This window comes from Schistocerca serialis, chromosome 4 (assembly GCF_023864345.2).
Source record: "Schistocerca serialis cubense isolate TAMUIC-IGC-003099 chromosome 4, iqSchSeri2.2, whole genome shotgun sequence".
NCBI classification, from domain to species: domain Eukaryota; kingdom Metazoa; phylum Arthropoda; class Insecta; order Orthoptera; family Acrididae; genus Schistocerca; species Schistocerca serialis.
The window spans coordinates 49,329,591-49,349,704 of record NC_064641.1 but is presented as its reverse complement, the minus strand read 5'-3'; positions in this window follow the sequence as shown (position 1 = coordinate 49,349,704).

Below are 20,114 nucleotides of genomic sequence, written 5' to 3'. Positions count from 1 at the left end.
TTGCGTTAGAGACTTCTATCAGGACAGCACGTTAAACCATAAGGAATTGTCGTAATTTCTTATTTTGCTAGATAGCGCAGTAAGTGATCAATTTGTTATAATGACAGAATTAAAAGTTTAATCTTATACGTATTACAAATGCGAACGTTTGTGAGTGTGTGTGTGTGAGTTGGTATCTTTGTTACTCCTTCACGCTGAAACTATTGGACAGTTTTGGATGAAACTTGAAAGAAAGATAGCTTATACTCTGAATTACCACACAACCCTACCTTATATAAGCCTACCTACCCGAGGGGTGGGCTGAAAAGGAACTGTAACCCATAACGCTTAAATACCCATACTTTATTTATCCAACATTTGAGAATGAGAGCACTTTGTGACTTGCAACAAATTTTACACTTAATATGAAACCTGTACGAAAATTTTTCTCGCCGACAACACTCACAAAATAATGAAATGAAGAATGTCTATAGCTTACTATATTTTGTCTGTTCATACAAGAAAACAGTCGCAGGAGGCATGACGTTTTGAATTTATTACTGCTTTACATGATAAATTTTGCAGACAGCATTCACGTATACCACTCAATGTACCAACAAAGTTCTATAATTGTACGACACATAGTTTAGGAGATACGACATCATAAACGTTGAGCTTCATGAAACTGAAACTCTAGGATGAAATTCAGTGGAGACACAAGTGAAATAAGTGTACAAATACGCGTGAAATACACTCCTGGAAATTGAAATAAGAACACCGTGAATTCATTGTCCCAGGAAGGGGAAACTTTATTGACACATTCCTGGGGTCAGATACATCACATGATCACACTGACAGAACCACAGGCACATAGACACGGGCAACAGAGCATGCACAATGTCGGCACTAGTACAGTGTATATCCACCTTTCGCAGCAATGCAGGCTGCTATTCTCCCATGGAGACGATCGTAGAGATGCTGGATGTAGTCCTGTGGAACGGCTTGCCATGCCATTTCCACCTGGCGCCTCAGATGGACCAGCGTTCGTGCTGGACGTGCAGACCGCGTGAGACGACGCTTCATCCAGTCCCAAACATGCTCAATGGGGGACAGATCCGGAGATCTTGCTGGCCAGGCTAGTTGACTTACACCTTCTAGAGCACGTTGGGTGGCACGGGATACATGCGGACGTGCATTGTCCTGTTGGAACAGCAAGTTCCCTTGCCGGTCTAGGAATGGTAGAACGATGGGTTCGATGACGGTTTGGATGTACCGTGCACTATTCAGTGTCCCCTCGACGATCACCAGTGGTGTACGGCCAGTATAGGAGATCGCTCCCCACACCATGATGCCGGGTGTTGTCCCTGTGTGCCTCAGTCGTATGCAGTCCTGATTGTGGCGCTCACCTGCACGGCGCCAAACACGCATACGACCATCATTGGCACCAAGGCAGAAGCGACTCTCATCGCTGAAGACGACACGTCTCCATTCGTCCCTCCATTCACGCGTGTCGCGACACCACTGGAGGCGGGCTGCACGATGTTGGGGCGTGAGCGGAAGACGGCCTAACGGTGTGCGGGACCGTTGAGCAATTCGGCGGTACGTCCACCCGGCCTCCCGCATGCCCACTATACGCCCTCGCTCAAAGTCCGTCAACTGCACATACGGTTCACGTCCACGCTGTCGCGGCATGCTACCAGTGTTAAAGACTGCGATGCAGCTCCGTATGCCACGGCAAACTGGCTGACACTGACGGCGGCGGTGCACAAATGCTGTGCAGCTAGCGCCATTCGACGGCCAACACCGCGGTTCCTGGTGTGTCCGCTGTGCCGTGCGTGTGATCATTGCTTGTACAGCCCTCTCGCAGTGTCCGGAGCAAGTATGGTGGGTCTGACACACCGGTGTCAATGTGTTCTTTTTTCCATTTCCAGGAGTGTACGTTAACTATGTGTGAAATATGGTTGACAAGTGCGTAGGTGGGCAAAGCAGTAGGTAGTAAGCTCATCCTAAGCCAGTGGAACGATTTCAATCAAATTTTGTACAATAAATATAATGAGGATAAGAATCACCACAATCCTATTGGCGGGGAGATGGCGAGGGGCGGGGATGGAGAGAGGGGAGGGAGGGGGTGGGCAGAGAGGGGGGAGAGGAGGAGATAAAGCAAAGAGGGGGAGATGGACAGAGAGAGGGAGGACGAGGAGATCGACAGAAAGATCCTCTCCGCGGAACTCACGGACTTCGAACGTGTTCAGGTGACTGGGTGTAACTCGTGTCGTACGTCTATACGCGAGATTTCCACACTCCTAAACATCCATAGGTCCACTGTTTCCGACGTGATAGTGACGCTGAAACATTAAGGGACACGTACAGCACAAAGGCGTACAGGCCGACCTCGTCTGTTGACTGACAGAGAGCGCCGACTGTTGAAGAGGGACGTAATGCGTAATAGGCAGACATCTATCCAGGAAATCACACAGGAATTCCAGACTGAATCAGGATCCACGGCAGGTGCTGTGACGGTTAGGCGGGAGGTGAGGAAACTTGGATTTCATGGTCGAGCGACTGCACATAAGCCACACATCACGCCGGTAAATGCCAAACGACGCCTCACTTGGTGTAAGGAGCGTAAACATTGGACGATTGAACAGTGGAAAAACGTTGAGTGAAGTGACGAATCAAGATACACAACGTGCCAATCCGACGGCAGGCTATGGGTATGGCGGATGTTCGGTGAACGTCATCTGCCAGCGTGTGTAGTGCCAAGAGTAAAATTCGGAGGCGGTGGTGTTACGGTGTGGTCGTGTTTTTCATGGAGGGAGCTTGCTACTCTTGTTGTTTTGCCAGGCAGTATCACAGCACAAGCCTACAATGATGTTTTAACCACCTTCATGCTTCCCACTTTTGAAGAGCAATTCGGGGGTGGCGATTGCATCTTTCAACACGACCAAGCACCTATTTATAATGCACAGCCTGTGGCGTAGTGGTTACACGACAATAACATCCCTTTAGTGGACTGGTCTGCACAGGGTCCTGACCTGAATCCCATAGAACACCTTTGGGATGTTTTGGGAAGCCGGCTTCTTGCCAGGCCTCGCCGACCGACATTGATACCTCACCTCAGTGCAGCACTCCGTGAAGAAAGGGCTGCCATTCTCCAAGAAACCTTCCAGCACCAGACTGCACATATGCCTGCGCGAGTGGAAGCTGCCATCAAGGCTAATGGTGGGCCAACACGATACTGAATTCCAGCATTACCGATGGACGACGCTACGAACTTGTCAGTCATTTGTGTCCGGATACTTTTGATCATATAGTGCACATTAGTAAGGTTTATTGCCTGCTCAGAGCCCACTGCATTGATCTCCGTGGAGAATCGTTCTTACAAGCAATATTAGGAGAAACATGTGCTTTTTTTTAATTTTTAGTTTATCGATAGGTGGAGTTGTCAATCTTCTGAATGGTTTGATGCAGCTCTCTATGATTTCCTTTTCTGAGCCACACTCTTTGTCTTAGAGTAGCACTTATACCCAACTTCTTATTCAAGTTCTTCTTCTTCTTCTTCTTCTTCTTCTTCTTCCTCGGTGTTTGTCTCGAAATGGTGTGGCGTCTTCTCTTCTGGCTCTCTGTCTGCACTTGGCGTGGTCTTGTGAGTGATAAGGGTGGAGAACCACTATTTTGAAGTCTACCTTGTGGGCCACTGTTGCCTCGGTCTCCCAATAAATCTTTTACCATCGACTTTCAACGAAACCCGCGTTTCATTATTGTTTACTGAGCTGCTCAGTGCACAGTCCCATAACAGCGTAGGCGGAGTTCTTTCCTCTTCTCAATGATAGATGCCACAACGTACCGCCTTCGAATGTCATCGTTCGTCACGTGAGCATCAACAGTCAGGACAGACGTCCACCGAAGAATTTTGGTTCGCATCATAGTAAGTCGTTGCTCAGCTTCTGATGTTGTGGGCCAACATTCCACATCCTACAAAGCACCTTGACGGATTGTGAAGCGGTATATTTTCGACTTGAGTCGGTACGATATCCTCTTATCACAAAGTATATCAGTCATCGTTCAGAATTTAAGCTATGTATCACAGACGAGGATATGATTCTGGAAAAAAGTGAGTTTCCGTCATCAATCTGATATTTATCTTTGACATAACTATATCGTCGATCTTGAGGGTGTCCGTACTATTTGCGTCTACTGACAGGTAGTCAGTCTTCTTTACATTATGAGGTAGTCCAAACTGTTCACTGCAGTTCTTGTATGCTTGGACTTCCCTTTGAAGGTCAGGAAAGTCACCTGATTCACCAGGAGGAGATAGTAATCAACTTGCAGGATTCTGGTAGAGCAGCCAAACCCATTCAGTTACTTCTTCAAGGATTTTCTGCTTTTGGAGGCTAAACCACATGAGATCACGTGATCATGTTTCCTGGCCCAGGAAAGCGAAGGAAGATGCTTAGACTAGCATCGGTGGTCCCGTGGCCTTGCACAAAATCACACTCATTGCTGGTAGTATTGAAAACCTTGCGTATTCTGCTGTCTGAAATGTGCAGTGAAGTATGCATTGTATTTAATAGAAGGCGTACAGGACGATAGTTGGAACATTCAGAAGGTCTTCCCTTCTTTTTCAAAATTGTAATTGTATATCCACTGTTTTGGTATCTTGTTCCCTTCAGAGATGTTGTTGAGGAAGTTTGTCAACCATTTAGCTGCCTCGCAGTAGCTTGATCTCCACAGATCTGCTGCCAGACATTTAGCCTGCCTTCCCAAGTTTCATCTTACCTAATGATTCTAGGATTTCAGCTTGGTAATCGGCTTGATATTTCCTTGAACGGGCGCCTGTTGTTGTACTGTGGCATGTAGGGAATTCCCATTTGAAACTGTGCCGACCTCCCAATTCGACCGGTATACAATATAAGCTATGTGACTGCATGTACCTAATTTATCGGAAGGACGTCGATTACTAGGTAAATTGACTGAAACGATGTGGGAAAATCAGCAACTAATCATAAAAGTGTAACGAAATACATTACCCCTAACAAAGGCTAAGCGAAAATAAATGTAATTACAAAGATCAGTATAGACTGGTTGGTTGAATTTATCGTTAATTAAAACAACTATTTTAGTGAAATCTTAATCATGCAAATTCAGTCACCGCTCCTAAAGCGAACAACTTATTTCTGAAACCAATTTATTACAATCAGGCTTAAGGTGACGTATTCAAGGAACAAAAACCTTCAGGTAAGTCAAAATGCAGAACTGTTTAAAGTAATTACAAACCTCGCATGGATGATAGCATTATGTGACACGGTACTAATGACATTGCGTACCCTCACTATGATCTTAATTGTTACGAATTTAGCCGGCCTGTGTGGCTGTGCGGTTCTAGGCGCTTCAGTCTGGAACCGCTTGACCGCTACGGTCGCAGGTTCGAATGCTGCCTAGGGCATGGATGTGTGTGATGTCCTTAGGTTAGTTAGGTTTAAGTTGTTCTAAGTTCTAGGGGACTGATGACCACCGATGTTAGGTCCCATAGTGCTCAGAGCCATTTGAACCATTGTTACGAATTTTCATAAACAGGGTTTTCCAAATACTAAGAATTTTCTCTCCATGTCTACATCTACATCTACATCCATACTCCGCAAGCCACCTGACGGTGTGTAGTGGAGGGTACCTTGAGTACTTCTATCGGTTCTCCCTTCTATTCCAGTCTCGTATTTTTCGTGGATAGAAGGATGTCGGTATGCTTCTGTGTGGGCTCTAATCTCTCTGATTTTATCCTCATCGTCTCTTCGCGAGATATACGTAGTAGAGAGCAATATACTGCTTGACTCTTCGGTGAAGATATGTTCTCGAAACTTTAACAAAAGCCCGTACCGAGCTACTGAGCGTCTCTCCTGCAGAGTCTTCCACTGGAGTTTATCTGTCATCTCCGTAACGCTTTCGCGATTAATAAATGATCCTGTAACGAAGCGCGCTGTTCTCCGTTGGATCTTCTCTATCTCTTCTATCAACCCTATCTGGTACGGATCCCCCACTGCTGAGCAGTATTCAAGCAGTGGGCGAACAAGCGTACTGTAACCTACTTCCTTTGTTTTCGGATAGCATTTCCTTAGGATTCTTCCAATGAATCTCAGTCTGGCATCTGCTTTACCAACGATCAACTTTATATGATCATTCCATTTTAAATCACTCCTAATGCGTACTCCCAGATAATTTATGGAATTAACTGCTTCCAGTTGCTGACCTGCTATTTTGTAGCTAAATGATAAGGGATCTATCTTTCTATGTATTCGCAGCACATTACACTTGTCTACATTGAGATTCAATTGCCATTCCCTGCACCATGCGTCAATTCGCTGCAGATCCTCCTGCATTTCAGTACAATTTTCCATTGTTACAACCTCTCGATACACCACAGCATCATCTGCAAAAAGCCTCAGTGATCTTCCGATGTCATCCACAAGGTCATTTATGTATATTGTGAATAGCAACGGTCCTATGACACTCTCCTGCGGCACACCTGAAATCACTCTTACTTCGGAAGACTTCTCTCCGTTGAGAATGACATGCTGCGTTCTGTTATCTAGGAACTCCTCAATCCAATCACACAATTGGTCTGATAGTACATATGCTCTTACTTTGTTCATTAAACGACTGTGGGGAACTGTATCGAACGCCTTGCGGAAGTCAAGAAACACGGCATCTACCTGTGAACCCGTGTCTATGGCCCTCTGAGTCTCGTGGACGAATAGCGCGAGCTGGGTTTCACACGATCGTCTTTTTCGAAACCCATGCTGATTCATACACAGTAGATTTCTAGTCTCCAGAAAAGTCATTATACTCGAACATAATACGTGTTCCAAAATTCTACAACTGATCGACGTTAGAGATATAGGTCTATAGTTCTGTACATCTGTTCGACGTCCCTTCTTGAAAACGGGGATAACTTGTGCCCTTTTCCAATCCTTTGGAACGCTACGCTATTCTAGAGATCTACGGTACACCGCTGCAAGAAGGGGGGCAAGTTCCTTCGCGTACTCTGTGTAAAATCGAACTGGTATCCCATCAGGTCCAGCGGCCTTTCCTCTTTTGAGCGATTTTAATTGTTCCTCTATCCCTCTGTCGTCTATTTCGATATCTACCATTTTGTCATCTGTGCGACAATCTAGAGAAGGAACTACAGTGCAGTCTTCCTCTGTGAAACAGCTTTGGAGAAAGACATTTAGTATTTCGGCCTTTAGTCTGTCATCCTCTGTTTCTATACCATTTTGGTCACAGAGTGTCTGGACATTTTGTTTTGATCCACCTAACGCTTTTACATAAGACCAAAATTTCTTAGGATTTTCTGCCAAGTCAGTACATAGAACATTACTTTCGAATTCATTGAACGCCTCTCGCATAGCCCTCCTCACACTACAATTCGCATGGCGTAATTTTTGTTTGTCTGCAAGGCTTTGGCTATGTTTATGTTTGCTGTGAAGTTCCCTTTGCTTCCGCAGCAGTTTTCTAACTCGGTTGTTGTACCACGGTGGCTCTTTTCCATCTCTTACGATCTTGCTTGGCACATACTCATCTAACGCATATTGTACGATGGTTTTGAACTTTGTCCACTGATCCTCAACACTATCTGTACTTGAGACAAAACTTTTGTGTTGAGCCGTCAGGTTCTCTGAAATCTGCTCTTTGTCACTTTTGCTAAAAAGAAAAATCTTCCTACCTTTTCTAATATTTCTATTTACGGCTGAAATCATCGATGCAGTAACCGCTTTATGATCGCTGATTCCCTGTTCTGCGTTAACTGTTTCAAATAGTTCGGGTCTGTTTGTCACCAGAAGGTCTAATATGTTATCGCCACGAGTCGGTTCTCTGTTTAACTGCTCAAGGTAGTTTTCAGATAAAGCACTTAAAAAAAATGTCACTGGATTCTTTGTCCCTGCCACCCGTTATGAACGTTTGAATCTCCCAGTCTATATCCGGCAAATTAAAATCTCCACCCGGAACTATAACATGGTGGGGAAATCTACTCGAAATATTTTCCAAATTATCCTTCAGGCAACTCCATTTAAACGTTACCGCTTCAAAGCAACAGGAAAATAGCATGACAACGCTGGAATACGACAGCTGGGACACTGATAAATGAAATTATCCAATATCACAGGAAATTAACCAATACAATCAAATAAAAAGTAAAATTTGCTATTATTTATCAGTTTCAGTTATTTAAATATTTACTTCAAAAGTTAGTCGTTACTACTGTTGCTCAAACTTTGGTTAATGACTTTAATCAAGATAAAAAATTAGTTTCTGTTTCTGACATTATTTACTTCTACTTTATAGTAATCAGATTTAGCATTAATACTGTAACACTCGCAATATATGATAATACGACGTGTATAGTGTTGCAGGCAATAATGACTTGGCATAATGGTAGACATGGAATTATTGTTAAAGTACCCACAAAAATTATATTATCTAAATCACTCAGAACATTCTCAAACCTTTCACAATGCTAAAAGTCTGAAGTGATCCGTTCCTCCTGTTTTAATTGCTACAGGTGCCAGCAATGATCCATAATTTCAGATTACAATATCTCGACTCCAACTACAAATGTACATTATACTTCTTGTGGCCAAACGGTATTTTTTCTTTAATTCCTATTGAGGCATTAACTCTTTGATTGAAGAGTGGCGGAATTCACAAAAATGGACGACAGGGGCCTGTAAAACCCCTACCTCAGAAAAATTCTAAAAGCTATTAATTAAATAAGTATTATAAAATTGTGATTGGTTTGGCAAGACATAATGATACTGTGACCTTCTTTTTAGTATGTGAAATACAACACAGTATCATAAATTATGATGGAATTTCTTTGAGGTTAAACAATAAACTTTCAATTTTATTGGGCTTACAACTGAAGTTAGCTCTCAAGACCAAAAACTATTTTTACAAATAATTAGACTAAGTTAAAAAAAAATTTTTTTTTTTTGCATTTGTTGCATATTTGACTACTTTTTTTGACTAATCGACGTGGGTGCATGAACGTCTTCCTTTTGTTGATCTTCCACTTCCGCAGTCTTGAGCTGTTAGCAGATTTCGCAACATACCATGGCTCGTAGAACATTCTTTTGGAGGCGTGGGTTGTTTCTTCTCCATATAAGGAAGTATCATTTCTTGTCGTAATTTCTTGACACAAAACTCTCCTTTTACTACATCTGCCTTCCTGGTAGTTGGGTTAATTCTTCTTGATTGCCCTTGCACTTGTATATGCATGACTCCTCATCAAGAATGTCAACTCCTTATTTTATTATTCACTAAACTATCTCTGGCTTCGTTTTACGTCCTTAATCTACTGTGCCTCTGTAGTCTAGAGAACTGATCAACGTGGCTTTTGTTCTTTTAGGGCACGTACCCTGGAGTTTTCAAATTGTCTTCAAAACCAAATGGTGAAGATATGTCTTCTCTGGACTGGGATGCCTTCATTTCTGATGGAATTTCCTTATTTTGTTTCAAAGTTCGCAGTGCTGTAATCTTTTCCCGCAATAGTTTTTCAAATAACGGAACGACTGTGCAAAATGGTCGATTATTATATCTGTTGAGGATCCCCTCAATTAGATGCTACACCATAGACACATAATCTAGAAGACCCGCCAGGGTAGCCGAGAGCGTCCTTATTAATGTGTTTATTGTAGTTTTGTCTTATCAGGGTTCAAAAACGAATGTATTTCCTCTGATGTAATATTCTGTTCACTTTTTCTTTATAGTAGCAACGCGCCTACCTTCAAAATTAGAACAATGCACGACCTCTTCCAAAATAGTTTGCGCGATAAAGTAGTCCCACCTATTCTTGATGTGGGAGTTACACTACTTGTTACTGAATTAGGTGGAATTTTTCACGTTATTGTGCATCTGAATTCTGTTGCATTTTGACGGTGTGCCACTCCATTGTATTTCATCATAACAATAAAGAAATCAACACGTCAGTGTCTGAATCACTGTCATTTTCGTGACCAAAAAGCAATCCAATAATTGTTGATTCAAAATTCTTATCACTTGAGCTGACTCCAGATGACGTTCTTTGGTTTCTAAAAGGTAAAACGGAAATCCAAGCTATCAACAGAGGACAAAAGTGTCTTACATAAAAATACTATACATGAAACTAGACATACTCTCACCTGAAACAATTCTGGGGTATAAGTTGTAGATTTTGCATTACTTCTGACTTTTAAAAATGGCTGTAGAACTGTCAATTGTTGTTAGTAATCTTGCCAATACAATGTGCCATTCAGACAGAAAGTTAAACATCCTTTATTATTCATACCACAGACAAACAATATAGAAGAGCCGCCAGGGTAGCCGAGAGCGCTAACGCGCCGCTTCCTGGACTTCGTTAGGCGCGCCGGCCCTGGATCGAATCAGCCCGACGGATTAACGACGAGGGCCAGTGCGCCAGACAGCCTGGATGTGGTTTTTAGGTGGTTTTCCACATCCTGCTAGTTGAATACCGGGCTGGTCCGCCCCAGTTCCACAGCTCACAGACATCTGAACTCATTCGCACTATTCCATGGATTACACTAGACACAGACAGTTGGGGTACACTAATTCCTTCCCGGGGGTACGAGGTGGCGACAGGAAGGGCATCTGGCCACCCCTTCAACTTAACATGCCTCATCTGGTTAACCAGCAGACTCCCACAAGTCGGAATTACATGCCAGGAAAGAGAGAGGCAATAATCTAGAAGACTCCAGCCTTACATTAGACATATGGAATTACAACAGTAATAAAGATAATAAATTTTACTTTCAACAAATAATATTTTCTATGAAGAGAGGCAATTGTATTTCCAATGACTAGACAGAACGTAAACTAAAATAAATAATTTTTAAACAGTTTATTGATAAATTGGTAGGTTGCTGGATCCAAAAGACCCCTGTGTTAATATAAGTAACCATTGTACTCTGGCCAGTGTGAATTACATTGCATCTTCATGTATATTAGCTGCACCCGACACATGAACACTTGCATCCTTACTCACTTGCAAACGCGCCATGTCTCTCTTTTATGGCCCGCTGCTGCCATAGGCTACCTATAGTCTAAGGATTTCATATATACTACTAACACAGTTTCAGTGACTCTATGCAAAACAAAATCCCTGAATTTTCCAGTGTATCTAATTTTTTTACATTTTACAAAATTGTTTTAAACTGTTTCAGGTAACGCTCCATTTTTAACAAAAAATGGATTTTTCATATATAATTTACAATGTTTACCCAGTAATAAAACTGATTATACATAATAAAGAAATTTAACAAAATCACATTCGTAAAAAAGAGAAAATTAATTATTTCAATCGTAATTCTGTGTTATGCAGTCGCATATTGTGATGTAGTGCCACAACTGCTCCGAAGATTCGCCACCAGCGCTCTGTAGCATTCTTTCGGTCAGCGATAAGTCACTGACGCCACAGAATATCTCTATGTCTGCTATATGCTTAGGTCGCAGGTTTTCCACGCGATAGATACACTATGCGATCAAAAGTATCCGGACACCTGGTTGAAAATGACTTGCAAGTTCGTGGCGCCCTCCATCGGTAATGCTGAAATTCAATATGGTGTTGGCCCATCCTTAGCCTTGATGACAGCTTCCACTCTCTCAGGGATACGTCCAATCAGGTGCTGGAAGGTTTCCTGGGGAATGGCAGCCCATTCTTCACGGAGGTGTGCACTGAGGAGAGGTATCGATGTCGGACGGTGAGGCCTAGCACGAAGTCGGCGTTCCAAACAACCCAAAGGTGTTCTATAGCATTGAGGTCAGTACCCTGTGCAGGCCAGTCCATTAAAGGGATGCTATTGTCGTGTAACCACTTCGCCCCAGGCCGTGCATTATGAAGAGGTGCCCGATTGTGTTGAAAGATTCAATCGCCATCCCCGAATTGCTCTTCAACAGTGGGAAGCATGAAGGTGCTTAAAACATCAATGTAGGCCTGTACTGTGATAGTGACACGCAAAACAACAAGGGGTGCAAGCCCCCTCCATTAAAACACGAGCACACCATAACACCACCGCCTCCGAATTTTACTGTTGGCACTACACACGCTGGCAGATGACGTTCATCGGGCATTCGCCATACCCACACCCTACCATCGGATTGCCACATTGCGTACCGTGATTTATCACTTCGCACAACGTTTCTTCACTGCTCAGTCGTGCAATGTTTAGGCTTCTTACACCAAGCGAGACGTCGTTTGGCATTTACCGGCATACTGTGTGGCTTATGAACATCCGCTCGACCGTGAAATTCAAGTTTTCTCACCTCCCGCCTAACTGTCATAGTACCTGCAGTGGACCCTGATTCAGTTTGGAATTCCTGTGTTATGGTCCTGATAGATGTCTGCCTATTACACATTACGACTCTCTTCAACATTCGGCGGTTTCTGTCACTCAACAGACGAGATCGGCCTGTACGCTTTTGTGCTTTACGTGTCCCTTCACGTTTCCACTTCACTATCATATCGGAAACAGTGGACCTAGGGATGTTCAGGAGAGTGGAAATCTCGCGTACAGACGTATGACGCAAGCTACACCCAATCACCTGACGACGTTCGAATTCCGTGAGTACTGCAGAGCCCCCCCCCCCCCCCACCATTCTTCTCTCTCACGATGTCTAATGACTACTGAGGACACTGAAATAGAGTAGTAGGTGGCAGCAAAATGCACCTAATATGAAAAATGTATGTTTTTGGGGGTGTGCGGATACTTTTGATCAGACAGTGTAACACTCTCCAGATGGTGTGTTAAATCTGTTAAGCTTCGCTCTAATGGACTGATTTGTTTGCTGCAACTGCCTTTTTTGCATCAGTTATTTGTTGGACTTACTCCAATTTCTGGCTTCCCTTACAGTTTTTGCTACCTGCGCCTACTTCTAGGACTATTAAAGCTATTCCTTGATGTGTTAACACATGGCATATCATCCCGCGCCTTTTCACACTCAGCATTTCCCACATAATCCACACCTCACCAGTTCTGCGAAGAAGAACCATCTTCGCTTACCTTTAAAACAGTCCATTTACTTTTCAATATGCCTCTTAACGTCACATGTCGATGCTCCAACTCTCTCCTTTACCCTTTCTCCCACACACCATGATTCACTTTCACCCAACACTATCCCTCATACGTACATCTTCAGAAACTTTTTCCACAAACTACGGTCTTTTGGCGAGGAATGCCTTCATTGTCAGTGGTATTCAGCTTCTGATAGCGTCTATGATTCTTCCACCTGAATTATTTCTCTTCCATGTAATCAGGATTCCTTCACTTTGCCTATTAGGTATTCCCCCATTTCGGTGCAACGTTTGTCGCTAATCTCACTTCTCCTACTCTTCAGTACTTCCATCTCTCTTTGGTTTACTCTTAGCCTGTTATATGTGTTCAGTAAAGTGTTTGTTCAACTAAACAGAGTTAGTTCTTACTCGCTTTTACAGAGAACAGAAATGTCGTCAGCGAACCGTATGACTTAGAAAAGAGCTACATCTACATTTACATCGATACGCCGCAGTCCACCTTACGGTGCATGACAGAGGGTACCAAGTACCACTGCTAGTCATTTCCTTTCCTGTTCCACTTGCAAATAGAAGGCGGGAAAAACGACTGTTTATTTCAATCCGTATTCGTGATCCTTACGCCCAGTGTACGTTGGAGGCAGCAGAATTGTTCTGCAGTCAGCTTCAAATATGTTGTTGTTGTGGTCTTCAGTCCTGAGACTGGTTTGATGCAGCCCTCCATGCTACTCTATCTTGTGCAAGCTTCTTCATCTCCCAGTACCTACTGCAACCTACATCCTTCTGAATCTGCTTAGTGTATTCATCTCTTCGTCTCCCTCTACGATTTTTACCCTCCACGCTGCCCTCCAATACTAAATTCGTGATCCCTTGATGCCTCAGAACATGTCCTACCAACCGATCCCTTCTTCTGGTCAAGTTGTGCCACAAACTTCTCTTCTCCCCAATCCTATTCAATACTTCCTCATTAGTTATGTGATCTACCCATCTAATCTTCAGCATTCTTCTGTAGCACCACATTTCGAAAGCTTCTATTCTCTTCTTGTCCAAACTATTTATCGTCCATGTTTCACTTCCATACATGGCTACACTCCATACAAATACTTTCAGAAACGACTTCCTGGCACTTAAATCTCTATTCGATGTTAACAAATTTCTCTTCTTCAAAAACGCTTTCCTCGCCATTGCCAGTCTACATTTAATATCCTCTCTACTTCGACCATCATCAGTTATTTTGCTCCCCAAATATCAAAACTCCTTTACTACTTTAAGTGTCTCATTTACTAATCTAATTCCCTCAGCATCACCCGACTTAATTTGACTACATTCCATTATCCTCGCTTGCTTTTGTTTATGTTCATCTTATATCCACCGTTCAGACACTGTCCATTCCGTTCAACTGCTCTTCCAAGTCCTTTGCCGTCTCTGACAGAATTACAATGTCATCGGCGAACCTCAAAGTTTTTATTTCTTCTCCCTGGATTTTAATACCTACTCCTAATTTTTCTTTTGTTTCCTTTACTGCTTGCTCAATATACAGATTGAATAACATCGGGGAGAGGCTACAACCCTGTCTCACTCCCTTCCCAACCACTGCTTCCCTTTCATGCCCCTCGACTCTTATAACTGCCATCTGGTTTCTGTACAAATTGTAAATAGCCTTTCGCTCCATGTATTTTACCCCTCCCACCTTTAGAATTTGAAAGAGAGTATTCCAGTCAACATTGTCAAAAGCTTTCTCTAAGTCTACAAATGCTAGAAACGTAGGTTGGCCTTTCCTTAATCTTTCTTCTAAGATAAGTCGTAATTTCAGTATTGCCTCACATGTTCCAGTGTTTCTACGGAATCCAAACTGATCTTCCCCGACGTCGGCTTCTACTAGTTTTTCCATTCGTCTGTAAGGAATTCGTGTTAGTATTTTGCAGCTGTGGCTTATTAAACTGATAGTTCGGTAATTTTCACATCTGTCAACACCTGCTTTCTTTGGGATTGGAATTATTCTATTCTTCTTGAAGTCTGAGGGTACTTCGCCTGTTTCATACATCTTGCTCACCAGATGGTAGAGTTTTGACAGGACTGGCTCTCCCAAGGCCGTCAGTAGTTCCAATGGAATGTTGTCTACTCCGGGGACCTTGTTCCGACTCAGGTCTTTCAGTGCTCTGTCAAACTCTTCACGCAGTATCGTATCTCCCATTTCATCTTCATCTACACCCTCTCCCATTTCCATAATATTGTCCTCAAGTACATCGCCCTTGTATAGACCCTCTATATACTCCTTCCACCTTTCTGCTTTCCCTTCTTTGCTTAGAACTGGGTTTCCATCTGAGCTCTTGATGTTCATACAAGTGGTTCTCTTATCTCCAAAGGTCTCTTGAATTTTCCTGTAGGCTGTATCTATCTTACCCCTAGTGAGATAAGCCTCTACATCCTTACATTTGTCCTCTAGCCATCCCTGCTTAGCCATTTTGCACATCCTGTCGATCTCATTTTTGAGACGTTTATATTCCTTTTTGCCTGCTTCATTTACTGCATTTTTATGTTTTCTCCTTTGATCAATTAAATTCAATATTTCGTCTCTTACCCAAGGATTTCTACTAGCCCTCGTCTTTTTACCTACTTGGTCCTCTGCTGCCTTCACTACTTCATCCCTCAAAGCTACCCATTCTTCTACTGTATTTCTTTCCCCCATTCCTGTCAATTGTTCCCTTATGCTCTCCCTGAAACTCTGTACAACCTCTGGTTCTTTCAGTTTATCCAGGTCCCATCTCCTTAAATTCCCACCTTTTTGCAGTTTCTTCAGTTTTAAATTGCAGGTCATAACCAATAGATTGTGGTCAGAGTCCACATCTGCCCCTGGAAATGTCTTACAATTTAAAACCTGGTTCCTAAATCTCTGTCTTACCATTATATAATCTATCTGATGCCTTTTAGTATCTCCAGGGTTCTTCCATGTATACAACCTTCTTTCATGATTCTTAAACCAAGTGTTAGCTATGATTATGTTGTGCTCTGTGCAAAATTCTACCAGGCGGCTTCCTCTTTCATTTCTTAGCCCCAATCCATATTCACCTACTACATTTCCTTCTCTCCCTTTTCCTACTACCGAATTCCAGTCACCCATGACTATTAAATTTCCGTCTCCCTTCACTATCTGAATAATTTCTTTTATCTCATCATACATTTCTTCAATTTCTTCGTCATCTGCAGAGCTAGTTGGTATATAAACTTGTACTACTGTAGTAGGAGGGGCTTCGTATCTATTTGGCCACAACAATGCGTTCGCTGTGCTGTTTGTAGTAGCTTATCCGAATTCCTATTTTCCTATTCATTATTAGACCTACTCCAGCATTACCCCTATTTGATTTTGTGTTTATAACCCTGTAGTCACCTGACCAGAAGTCTTGTTCCTCCTGCCACCGAACTTCACTAATTCCCACTATATCTAACTTTAACCTATCCATTTCCCTTTTTAATTTTTCTAACCAACCTGCCCGATTAAGTGATCTGACATTCCACGCTCCGATCCGTAGAACGCCAGTTTTCTTTCTCCTGATAACGACATCCTCTTGAGTAGTTCCCGCCCGGAGATCCGAATGGGAGACTATTTTACCTCCGGAATATTTTACCCAAGAGGACGCCATCATCATTTAATCATACAGTAAAGCTGCATACCCTCGGGAAAAATTACGGCTATAGTTTCCCCTTGCTTTCAGCCGTTCGCAGTACCAGCACAGCAAGGCCGTTTTGGTTATTGTTACAAGGCCAGATCGGTCAATCATCCAGACTGTTGCCCCTGCAACTACTGAAAAGGCTGCTGCCCCTCTTCAGGAACCACACGTTTGTCTGGCCTCTCAACAGATACCCCTCCGTTGTGGTTGTACCTACGGTACGGCTATCTGTATCGCTGAGGCACGCAAGCCTCCCCACCAACGGCAAGGTCTATGGTACACGGGGGGAGCTTCAAATACCGGTTCTCTAAATGTTCTCAATAGTGTTCCTCGAAAAGAATGTCGCTCAAGGGTTTCCAATTTGAGTTCCCAAAACATCTCCGTAACACGTGCGTGTTGTTCAAACCTACCATTAAACACACTTTCCTAGAATTCTCCCAATAAACCGAAGTCGACAATTCGCCTTTCCTTCTGCAGCCCTCACATTCTTTTTCTGTTTCATATCGCTTTCCAGCGGCACACCCAGATATTTGAAAGACATGGCTGTGCCAGGGGAACACTACTAATGCAATAAGTTTACTTATGAAAGTATAGGGTCATAACAAGAAGGTACCTCTACTTGCGTGATGTTATTCTCATGCTCTGTTTCACATTCTTTGACTGGATTATGTTTCTACTAGGTTCTACCGAGTAAAGAATGGTAATCTGAGAACGGTGCCATGAGCAAACGTGTTGTCACTACCTCTCTTTCAACTTGTCACTGAAGAAGTTTCAGAATGACAGGTATTCAAAGTTTACCAGACATCGATAAGCAGCCGAGAACACGACAACATGGATTTTACGGTGTCAAAAAACAAAGTAGCGATGTTGTTGTTGTTGTGGTCTTCAGTCCTGAGACTGGTTTGATGCAGCTCTCCACGCTACTCTATCTTGTGCAAGCTTCTTCATCTCCCAGTACCTACTGCAGCCTACATCCTTCTGAATCTGCTTAGTGTATTCATCTCTTGGTCTCACTCTATGATTTTTACCCTCCACGCTGCCCTCCAATACTAAATTCGTGATCCCTTGATGCCTCAGAACATGTCCTACCAATCGATCCCTTCTTCTGGTCAAGTTGTGCCACAAACTTCTCTTCTCCCCAATCCTATTCAATACTTCCTCGTTGGTTATGTGATCTACCCATCTCATCTTCAGCATACTTCTGTAGCACCACATTTCGAAAGCTTCTATTCTCTTCTTGTCCAAACTATTTATCGTCCATATTTCACTTCCATACATGGCTACACTCCATACAAATACTTTCAGAAATGACTTCCTGACACTTAAATCTATACTCGATGTTAACAAATTTCTCTTCTTCAGAAACGCTTTCCTTGCCATTGCCAGTCTACATTTTATATCCTCTCTACTTCGACCATCATCAGTTATTTTGCTCCCCAAATAGCAAAACTCCTTTACTACTTTAAGAGTCTCATTTCCTAATCTAATTCCCTCAGCATTACCCGACTTAATTCGACTACATTCCATTATCCTCGTTTTGCTTTTGTTGATGTTCATCTTATATCCTCCTTTCAAGACCCTATCCATTCCATTCAACTGCTCTTCCAAGTCCTTTGCTGTCTCTGACAGAATTACAATGTCATCGGCGAACCTCAAAGGTTTTATTTCTTCTCCATGGATTTTAATACCTACTCCGAATTTTTCTTTTGTTTCCTTTACTGCTTGCTCAATATACAGATTGAATAACATCGGGGAGAGGCTACAACCCTGTCTCACTCCCTTCCCAACAACTGCTTCCCTCTCATGCCCCTCGACTCTTATAACTGCCATCTGGTTTCTGTACAAATTGTAAATAGCCTTTCGCTCCCTGTATTTTACCCCTCCCACCTTTAGAATTTGAAAGAGAGTATTCCAGTCAACATTGTCAAAAGCTTTCTCTAAGTCTACAAATGCTAGAAACGTAGGTTTGCCTTTCCTTAATCTTTCTTCTAAGATAAGTCATAAGGTCAGTATTGCCTCACGTGTTCCAGTATTTCTACGGAATCCAAACTGATCTTCTACGAGATCGGCTTCTACTAGATTTTCCATTCGACTGTAAAGAATTCGTGTTAGTATTTTGCAGCTGTGGTTTATTAAACTGATTGTTCGGTAATTTTCACATCTGTCAACACCCGCTTTCTTTGGGATTGGAATTATTATATTCTTCTTGAAGTCTGAGGGTATTTCGCCTGTTTCATACATCTTGCTCACCAAATGGTAGAGTATTGTCAGGGCTGGCTCTCCCAAGGCCGTCAGTAGTTCCAATGGAATGTTGTCTACTCCGGGGGCCTTGTTTCGACTCAGGTCTTTCAGTGCTCTATCAAACTCTTCACGCAGTATCCTATCTCCCATTTCATCTTCATCTACATCCTCTTCCATTTCCATAATATTGTCCTCAAGTACATCGCCCTTGTATAGACCCTCTATATACTCCTTCCACCTTTCTGCTTTCCCTTGTTTGCTTAGAACTGGGTTTCCATCTGAGCTCTTGATGTTCATACATGTGGTTCTCTTATCTCCAAAGGTCTCTCTAATTTTCCTGTAGGCTGTATCTATCTTACCCCTAGTGAGATAAGCCTCTACATCCTTACATTTGTCCTCTAGCCATCCCTGCTTAGCCATTTTGCACTTCCTGTCGATCTCATTTTTGAGACGTTTGTATTCCATTTTGCCTGCTTCATTTACTGCATTTTTATATTTTCTCCTTTGATCAATTAAATTCAATATTTCGTCTCTTACCCAAGGATTTCTACTAGCCCTCGTCTTTTTACCTACTTGGTCCTCTGCTGCCTTCACTACTTCATCCCTCAAAGCTACCCATTCTTCTACTGTATTTCTTTCCCCCATTCCTGTCAATTGTTCCCTTATGCTCTCCCTGAAACTCTCTACAACCTCTGGTTCTTTCAGTTTATCCAGGTCCCATCTCCTTAAATTCCCACCTTTTTGCAGTTTCTTCAGTTTTAATCTACAGGTCATAACCAATAGATTGTGGTCAGAATCCTCATCTGCCCCTGGAAATGTCTTACAATTTAAAACCTGGTTCCTAAATCTCTGTCTTACCATTATATAATCTATCTGATACCTTTTAGTATCTCCAGGGTTCTTCCATGTACACAACCTTCTTTCGTGATTCTTATACCAAGTGTTAGCTATGATTAAGTTGTGCTCTGTGCAAAATTCTACCAGGCGGCTTCCTCTTTCATTTCTTAGCCCCAATCCATATTCACCTACTACGTTTCCTTGTCTCCCTTTTCCTACTACCGAATTCGAGTCACCCATGACTATTAAATTTTCGTCACCCTTCACTATCTGTATAATTTCTTTTATTTCATCATACATTTCTTCAATTTCTTCGTCATCTGCAGAGCTAGTTG